This window comes from Coptis chinensis, chromosome 5, assembly GCF_015680905.1.
Source record: "Coptis chinensis isolate HL-2020 chromosome 5, ASM1568090v1, whole genome shotgun sequence".
In the NCBI taxonomy this organism is placed as follows: Eukaryota; Viridiplantae; Streptophyta; class Magnoliopsida; order Ranunculales; family Ranunculaceae; genus Coptis; species Coptis chinensis.
In genome coordinates, this window is record NC_141460.1 from 73,356,751 (window position 1) to 73,366,659 (window position 9,909).

The following is a 9,909-nucleotide window of genomic DNA, read 5'->3' on the forward strand; positions in this document are numbered from 1 at the left end:
GGATTTGATCAAAATGATGTGTGCTGCTATAATATTATTTTATTGTTGGTGTTCATTCTCACATGGAGTATGGATTAAGTACGACAACATGTCTGTGAACTTTGTATTTGAGTGTTATGCTTTTATTTAAGAAACAAGAAGATATTTTAATCTATATTGAATGTGCTGCATCAACTGATGACTTTGTGACGTACTAAGTAAGGAACTAATTGCCTCGGTGTTGGAGGAACTATCTCGCCTCACTCGTGCACTTTAATGGATAAATAATATTTTAAAGTATAAGAGATTAATTTGTTAGATGTGATTAGTAAGAAATAGACCGAATAATAAATAAAATATATGTGCATTCCTTTTGAGATGTGTATACTTGCGTATACACGCTTTCTTATATTATTGTATATAGATGAACTATTACCGTGTGTATATGATGATAATATTGTTATGCCAACATGACATGTATACAATTGTTTTTCTAAGGTCACGTTATTAATGATTAATTAAAATAGTTGTGGTAATCGGTGATCATAAACCATATTGGAAGTTCTGTGAAGGATGTCTTAATATAATGTGGATCTTATTTCAACAACAAACGGATTTTTATTTTTGTTTTATAAGTGTGTTTCGTGCCTATAAATTATGACATGATGGATTATTATTGTTACATTCGTTTCACATTGATTTTTGCATATTCGAGTATTTTAAAACATATGCCTTGATTTATTGTTCATAAATATTATATTGAGAATATAACTTGTTGTGGGTGATATATTAGAAGTGAGTTTGTATTATCTTAAAAAAAAATTTAAAATTCATGTTATATGGTAGCAAGTCTTATTTTAATTGTCATTGTATATGGAGATTAATTTTTGAATCTTTTCACCGTTTAAAATAATTAGAAGTAATAATAATAGCAATGAACGTCGAGTATTTATTTTTAAGTGTTTTGTTTCAGTCTATATGGTTTTGATAGATGAATATGAAAAATTATTTTTTGAATATGTGTTATATTTGATCCAGTTGCATTCCTGAATTAGGATTTGATAGTCTTTCTAAATTTAATATTTTTGATTTCTATAGCTATATATGATTCATTTTTGTTTTGCTGAAATGAGAGTATTATAGATTTGATTGTTTATCTTCCTCTCGTGTTGATGAATCATAGTTGCATGAAGTTGAGTTAGAGTTCCTTAATAATTTGTTTAACAATGCAAGTAAATAATATTTGTAGATACAATAAAATAATAAAATAAAAGGGTTTCTGATAGCATGACTTAAGTAAATATAAAGTTTTATTGTAGTATCAATGACATGAGTGATTTTTATTTTAAGTGTATCAGGGCACTAATTATCTTTGGTGCATGATAATGAGAAACTCCCTAATGTTTTATGCAGGGATGAACTTATCCCATATTATTGATTAGTTTAAGTAGAATATTATTTTTCGTAGAGGTTGCTACATGTCAAGAAACTGTATGCTAATGAGAAACAATATATTTGTCTTGTGTTTAAGGGACAGTAGTAATTTGTTTTAATATAGACAGTTAAACTATAATAAATTTTGTAGTGGCATGAGGGCATATATTATGGAATTATTTAAAATAATTAATATCAACGTTATCTTGTTTAAGTTTAATCTCTGTACATTATTGTATAGGTTCTAAGTTAATAACCAACGTTATTTGTTCGTATAGATTTACTTCCGAATCTCGGGACGAGATTCTTTTGAGATATGTATAGTTGTAACGCCCGTATTTAAAATACGTATTTATTTATTAATTAATTAATTTAATTATTTATTTAAAATTGGCTGAATTGGATTTGGGATATGTGGGCCTGATTTCTGGGCCCGAGTCTATGTTGGGCTTAGGTTTCAAACCCGAGTATATATTCATATTTTTCTAGAGAATAGGGTTTTGAGATAAAAATAAAATAAAAATGGAGGCTGAGATAAAAGCTCGTTGGCTAGAGCGTTGGAGCGCGACAATTCAGACTATGAGAGATTCGTGGAGCTTTTGATTAAGTGAGTAGTTATGTTTTTTTCTTTTTATCGAAACTAGAGTTTTACGTCTACGAATAAAAACATTTACTGTCGAGTGTTTCCGACCAGTTTTTATAATTATTTATTTCTGTCGATATCTTTTAGTTTTTATTAAAATTGTTGAAATTCTTAATGGAACTGTCGAACTGTGATACTGTGGTGGTGTCGTTTTTATTTGAACTGTGGTATTGTGACATTTGGTGGTTGAACTGTCGAACTATGATACTGTTGTTGTGTGGGCAATTTTTATTTTGATTTGGTTGATGTTAGGGGACGTCAAGATCGAAATTTGGAACTGTCGAAGCTTGGAGGTCGTTAATGGTTGCGAGCCAAAACAAACAGTGGTTCAGTATACGGTTTGGAACTGTTTGTATTTTATTTGAAACTGTTAGTATATTATACTCTTGTTGTGTGGATGGAATTATTGATTTATGATTGGGGATGATTTGGTGCTAGAGTATGGGTTTTGTCGAAGCTTGAGGAAGCTGTGAATGGCGGCGCGAGTCAGAAATCGGTAGGACTAATAATCGAAGTTTGCAGGTGGTCATAATCTAGGTGTTTGGGGTTGAACCAATAGTTGGGGGTAGTGAGTGAGTGTTGGAGAGTGCTGTTGAAGCTTGGGACAAAGCTTGAATTGGTGTTAATGGCGGTCGGGGTCGAATTTCGGAGGTGAGGGGAATTGGGTTTTGTGAGTATCGAAAGTTGGGGTTTTTAGAGAGGAGTCAAACCGCTGGAGGGGGCGGTACAGGTGAGGAGTGGTGTCCGGTGAGAGCTGGAAGTGGTGGATGAGAGAGCTGCTAGAGGGAGAAGATGACCTGTTTTAGGTCAGTTGGGCTTGGGCCTTAGCTAGTTTAAGTTGTTGGGCCGAGCTCAATTTTGTTTCTTTCTACCCGATTCTATTTGGGTTGGTTGGGCCAGTTTTATATTGTTTCTTTGGGCCCGGTTTTAGTTGTTTGGTTGGGCCAGTTCTATTTTGTTCTTGTGTCCGACCACTTTAGTTTTCTTTGGGCCGAACCAATTAAAGTTTTGGGCCAGTTTCAAGTTTGTTTTGGGGGCCGGTCCATATGACTTAAAATAGATCTAATTGGGTCTTTAAATGTTTAGACTTTTGGGGCCGGGTTCTAAGGTTTGGGTTTGGGCTTGGCTAGTTGGGTCCGAACCATTTCCTTAGTCATGAGCCCATGAGCCATGCACCTTTGACTTTAGCCATGAACCATGGCTATGATCTATTGAACATGGAAATGACGTGTTGACTTAGACTTTGACCGTTGACCGTTGACTGTTGACCGTTGATGGTGGAATGTTGACTTTTTCCAGATTATCACATATTTAAGAATATGGACAAATGTAGTAATAAAATATTGTTGAATTTGTATAACCTTGTTTGTCATTATCTAATTAAGATTTGGCGTGAGTAGTGTGTAAAACATATAAATATTGGCACCTAATTAGAAGGAAATTCTTATAAGACTTAGATATATACGTTTTTATGAGAGTTAAATTATATACGGACTTAGATTCATGGACTTTAGTATTGGGCTTTGATGGTGACTTGAGTTCACATAATTATATTGAACGAATACATTACATGATTGATTAGTATTATGAGTTGCTACTTAAATGAATTGTAATATTTATGAAGGCTTGAGATATTCAATATGGTGTAGTACAATATATAATTGGCACGTCAAATAATAAGTTTCGAGATTTGATATAGAGATACTTGGATATCGTGCAATGAATAGTATTGGCACGTGATAATGTGGATTGTATTATAACGAGAAACGTTGAGCTTCAGTACAATTAAGTATACTGGCATGGGATAGAATATGAATTATTCCGAGATATAAAGGTATGACACTTGAATAAATTACGTAACGAAAATCTTAGAACCTAGCTACCACAACTCATATGATTTGGCCTTTGTGATGGGCGTATGTGATATGATTGGCCCTTCTGGCATTTCAGTGAATCTGAATGGCCCTTCGGGCGTAAGTAATTTGATTGGCTCTTCTGGTGTTCCAGTGAATTTGAATGGCCCTGCTGGCATAGCCAAATAGTGGCTTGATTATTCTGTTCGCAAAACTAGAACGAGACGCGCGATATTTTATGCCGAATAGTGGCAGTACTTACATAATGGCTTTCGTGTGAGGGTTACCTGGTGTGCGGCATCCCGCTCAGGGTAGTTACGCACAGAGTGGTTCATTTTATGAGGGGAGGCATGTGGATGTACATGTTTGGCGTTGGGAAGCGATTGTGGTAGCCAGGGAAATTAGGTAAGACATAGATACGACGTGATTTTAAGGACACACAAAGAAAGCCTTAAATAATATAATTATAGTAATATGTTGGTTAATGATATATCTTTAAATATATGATTGTATATGGTTTTGCAGAAGGGTGGGTCAAACTAATTACTTGTGCAGAGACGACCCACTCTGTAATTGAGCATGAAATGTGATAAGTATATAATATGTTTGGCTGGTTATTAGTTTAGTTAGAACATAAGGCACCTTGGTGGAGGAACTAAATGCCTTTTTATTATGCGTATGGTTTGTTGTGTGGTTAGTAGGAAGTTGAGGCGCCTTAGTGGAGGAACTAACTGCCTTACATGTGGTATGTACATATCGATATGATTGTTTTTATTATTGGAAGCTAAGGCGCCTCAGCGGAGGAACTACCTGCCTTAATTATTGTAGTTAAGAATGTCGTATTAGTTGTTGGAAGTTAAGGCGCCTCAGTGGAGGAACTAACTGCCTTATTTATTGTGTAAATATATATAGAAGTATATGTTGTATTTTAGGGCTACTCACACCAGCATTTTTATAATGCTGACCCGATTTGCATGTTTGCTTATCGGGTGTGTTCATTAAATGAACATAGTTGATAAGTCTTGACAGGTTTAGTGTTGAAGAAGGTTGGTTGCTGCTTGTGGTTTGCGTTAGCGTCGCATTTCAAGATAGGTTTTGTTTTCCCTTGAGGTGATATAGATTTTCAGTTGAGACAATGTTATTTTTATTTTCATTTGTAATTTTAAATAAAGAGTTATTGAAAAGAGATTTGTAACCTAATCTTATTTGTTAATTTTTGTAATGAAGAGGACTTTTGTTTAAGTTAAAATTTTTATTTGTTTTTAATTATCCGCATATTTAAACTATTTATGGGTTTTTGGAAGTTGAGAGTGCATCACACCTCGAAAATCGGAAAAGTCGGGAACAAATATTATTTTTTCGAATTCTGTCGAAATTCGGGGTGTGACACTTCCTGTGAGTTGCTTTCTAAGTTTGACATTCCCAAATATTATGAGAGCCATGTTTTCCATGATGAACAACCCCCACAAGTATTCCTCCCTCCGCGAGCGCTTAAGAAGGTCATTTTCACTATATTGTGACGATAGTGCTTCTTTATTTATTTTCATATTTTCATTGTCGAGTTTGGCAATGGCATTGTATCATGAGATGTCTTGGTGTAGTTATTGCTAGGGTATATTGCATCCTCGACAGTTGTACATTAGTTATTTTTATTGTCGTTTATGGTCATTACATTGCAGCAAGAACCATTAGTTACCCTTATTGGTATGTGGAGAAGGTATATTCATTGTCATGTTTCATCTGCATATTGTGTGTAGATGGACATTCTTATTGTATTTATTAATTGTTCCCTTAATTTGCGACTGCAGAGTTGGCCCTTGCACATAAGCGCCAAAGAATGAGGCAGTTGGATTTGCACTGTCTTAAGCTGGAGCACATATTTCAACAGTTCAGACAACACTTCATCAGATAGTTCATCTTGAAGATGTGTAACATGGCAGCCTCTTCGGTGGCATTGTGAAGAAAATAATTCAATTTAGTTGTGGGGTTATGTTGCTTGTTTATTTAATGTTGGGATATTTGTAGATGTGATGGTTAATGTTGTTATCATCTGACTAATTGATAAGAGGCAAAAATTGTAGTTTTAACCCCTTAATAATATTACATTTTGACCAATTATGTGTATAATAAATAAGAGTTAGTACTGTTTATGTGCTTTTGTGTATTTCAGGTATTGGAGACCAATATGTGAAGAAATATGTCACTTTTGCGAGATAAAGGAGCAAAGGTTGGTTGCTAAGAAGTTCTATGATTAAAGGACAAGATTCAAGGAGAAAAGCCTTTTTAAAGCCCGATCAAAGTTGAAAAATCAAAGTCAACACGGACAGAAATAGAGCAGAAAAGTCAATAGAACTTCCGCATGTCGTATCTTTGGACTCAAACCTCGGAATTGGGCCTATTATATGTCAAAACGACTGGCTCGGAAGGAGTTTTCTAATAGTCTAGGCCATGACCCAATCAGAGGAGCAGAAGTGGACAAAAAAGCTATTACAATAATTTCCAATAGAGAAACTCTTTTTGGACTTAAGTAATTAGGTTTTGGGCTTGATTTAAGGGCCCAAAACATGGCTCCAAAGCTCATGCATGAAATTATAAACCAAGCCCTTTGTTATATAAAGAGGACTAAGATATAACTCTCACTGACTTAGTTATTATTTAGTTATACACTAGAATACTTAGTTTTAGCTTTTAGAATAATTTTATCTAGGTTTTAATTCATATAGCTATTTCATTAGTTTTAAGTTAGTTGTTTGTTATTCATTATTCCATTAGATTAATAAAATCCAAGTTATTGTTCTTCATTATGTCTTCTTCTTATTTATATATTAATGATAGTCTAATTACTTCTAGTTAAACCTCCATTAGAGGGGTTTGATGAAGACTTGATATGTTAGTTAGGATTATTGTTTTTTTAAGAGTTTCACTCAAGTAGATTAGTTGATTCGCCATGAGAATGGGTCGAACTTCCTCACATATTAATTATTAGTTGGCAGAGATTGCCATGAGTAATTAGAGATCAAATACTTAATCTTTATTGGTTAGGATTGCAATAATCTACACTAGCATATTAGGAATACATCAAGTTGAATCAAATCCCCCTAATCCCTTCTCCATATTCACATCTTAGTATCAATTTGCCATTAGTATAATCTAGTTATCATAATTACAATCACTGTATCAGTATAATTAAATCCATTACTCTCATCCATTTTTGTTAGAATCGATTAAACTAACGAAACCTTATGTCTAAACAAGCTAGGAGTGGAACGAATTCTCTACTCCACATATTTCACGATAACCGAGAGTAGATAACTTTGATCATACAGTGTAAAATAGCTTTAGTTTTACTTATTCATAACATAAATAGTTAAGAGTAGGTAAAACTATTGTTTTACAGTTTATCAAATGGCATCGATACCATCTTAGTTTTGTTTAGATTCATTTTCTTTACTATCTTCGTCCCTACCAAAACCCCATTAAACCCAGCCACCCTTGTTTGGTTCTAACTGTGTTTGTTTGGTTCAGGAATAATTTTTTTTGGAATTTTGCTTTGAGCGTGCCCGCGCCCTATGTACGCAATTTCAGGAGCGTGCACGCCCTAAAAAAATTGGACATTGAGTCAAGCAAGAGCGTGCCCGCGCCCTTCTACACCTATTTCCAAGCGCGCCCGCACCTATTTCTGAAGTAGCCCGATTTTTCATAGGTTAGTTTCCAACTCTCTTTGTTCAAGTTGTTCAGTGTTTCCAACTTCTTGAATACACTGAGATTGCGTATACAAGACGCTATTCAAACACGTAACAAGGAGGCTTCAGGTACTCCTTCTTCCATTCCTCGCCTCTTCTATCAGAGTTGTTTTTAATTCTAGCATATCAGGGTTGTTTAACTGTTGTTAGTGGTTTGTTTCTTATTGGCCTTAGCCTTGCATGAGATTAAGGTCCGATACTAGTAAACCATCTTCTATTATTTATCACAAACGTCAACACACACGCCTATCTAGAATACCACACACTACACCTGCAACAATGGCTAACGAAATAGAGACTCCTCTCTATGACTTTTATAAGGCCCTTAACGATAGCCCTAAGTCTTGCATCGTTCATGCAAACCTAGTGGGGGATTTTCGAATCCCCAAATATATTTAATTTGTTACCAGTTTTTAATGGGTTAGACCATGAGAAGCCTTATCAGCATATGCATAGAATAGAACAAGTTCTTACCACATTTCATCATCCTACTGTAGGTTCGGAACAAATTATATTGAGGGTGTTTCCTTTCACCCTAGCCGATAAGGCGGCATCTTGGTTAACTGCCTAAGCGCCTAAATCTGAGGACTAATGGGCCAAACTTGTTCAATTATTTAATGGAATAGTTTTACCTACCTTTGAAGACAAATGAAATGATATATAAGATTCATTTCTTCCACCAGAACCCTCATGAATCCTTTTCAGAGGCCTGGAATCGTTTCGTTGATCTTCTTATCGAGTGTCCACATCATAACCTTGCAAAAGACACGCTTGTTCGTGCCTTTTTCAAAGGGCTTTTACATCACCAAAAAGAGGTTCTTGATATAATGAATGGGGGTAGTTTCCTTAGTAAAGGAGCCTCAGAGGCTTAGAAGTTTTTGGTGGATCAATCTAAGCGTAATAATAACTGGGCGTAATGACATCCCTGGCTCCGTTAATTCTTCTTCCACAGTTAAGGCTGCCAGTATGTTTGAGGTTAAATCTAATCTTGAGCTTAAAACTTTAATCGAATCTCTCACTAAAAAGGTAGAAGCTATTTCTGTTCAACAAAAGCCTACTCGTGTCATGAACGTCAACTCTTTTCTTTGTAATTTCTGTTTGAGTCCTGAGCACCCCGACTCCTATTGTCTTTTAGTCTATGAACAACCATATGCTCAACCAGACAATGTTTGTTTCATTAATAGCGAACCTAACGCCCTTTGGAGACAACATCCCAACTTAAGTTGGAGAAATAATCAACAAGTTACACCTCCAGGGTTTAATAATCAAAATGTTAGGCCAGCGACCAATTACAACCAAGCTCCACCGAGACAAGGACAAGGACAAGGTAATTATAATAATTATAATGCTAATAGAGGTATCACTCCGGTTAATAATAACTATTGCAACCCACCCGTTAATAATCAACGTGAGATAGTTCCAGTCACACCACCTGTGGCCACTACACCTTCACAACCGGATCGTTTCGAAGCCTACATGCAGGGTAACCAACAGATTTTACAATCCATTAATCATTCTAACCAACAACTTTTACAATCCATTAATCAGTCCATCCAAAAGTTAGCCCAAGAGAAAATCCAACCCAAAGGTGTGTTTCCCGGTCAAGCCATACCTAATCCTAAAATGCCAAACACAACCTTTGAAGTAACCGGTACTCCTAGTAATGAGCATTTAAACGTAGGTGAGTTAAATGCCATCACCACTCTCCGTTCTGGCAGGGTGGTGGATAATGCCGTAACTATGCCTGTTGTTACCCGACCTGTGGTCATTGCACCTGTTACTTTACTAGATACCGATGTAGTAACTGACGATCCTACTCCTGTAGAGGTGCCAGTTAAACCTCAACCCAAGAGGAAAGCGGCCAAGGTTAAAACTCCTATTGATCCATATGCTAAATATAGAGAGAACCCACCGTTTCCCCATAGACTAGCCATGTTACACAAGGATACTAACTTTGATGAGATTAGGGAAGTTTTTAAAAATCTAACGATAAACCTACCTTTTCTTGATGCTATTAAAAAATTACCACAACATGCTAAGTTTCTAAAAGAGTTGTGCACTACTAGGGGGAAGGCCAATATACCAAAAGACGCCTTTTTAACTGAACAGTTCCCAACTCTATCTGAACATAATTGAATTATTAAGTACAAAGACCCTGGTCGTCCTACTATACAATGCACCTTGGGGGATACTGATAAGTGCTCAAAAAGTGTTATTTAACCCTCGATTATGCCTCTTGCTTAGCCATCTTAGTGGA

The 9,909-nt window shown here is 35.6% G+C and overlaps 1 non-coding gene across 1 annotated transcript; it reads right to left on the reverse strand.

Annotated features, from left to right (window-relative positions):
* Positions 1-8,302: 8,302 nt before the first annotated feature.
* On the reverse strand, positions 8,303-8,409 carry LOC147498810 (small nucleolar RNA R71). Its single transcript, XR_015197220.1, has one exon. It is a non-coding gene; the product is annotated as a small nucleolar RNA R71 (small nucleolar RNA).
* Positions 8,410-9,909: the final 1,500 nt, after the last annotated feature.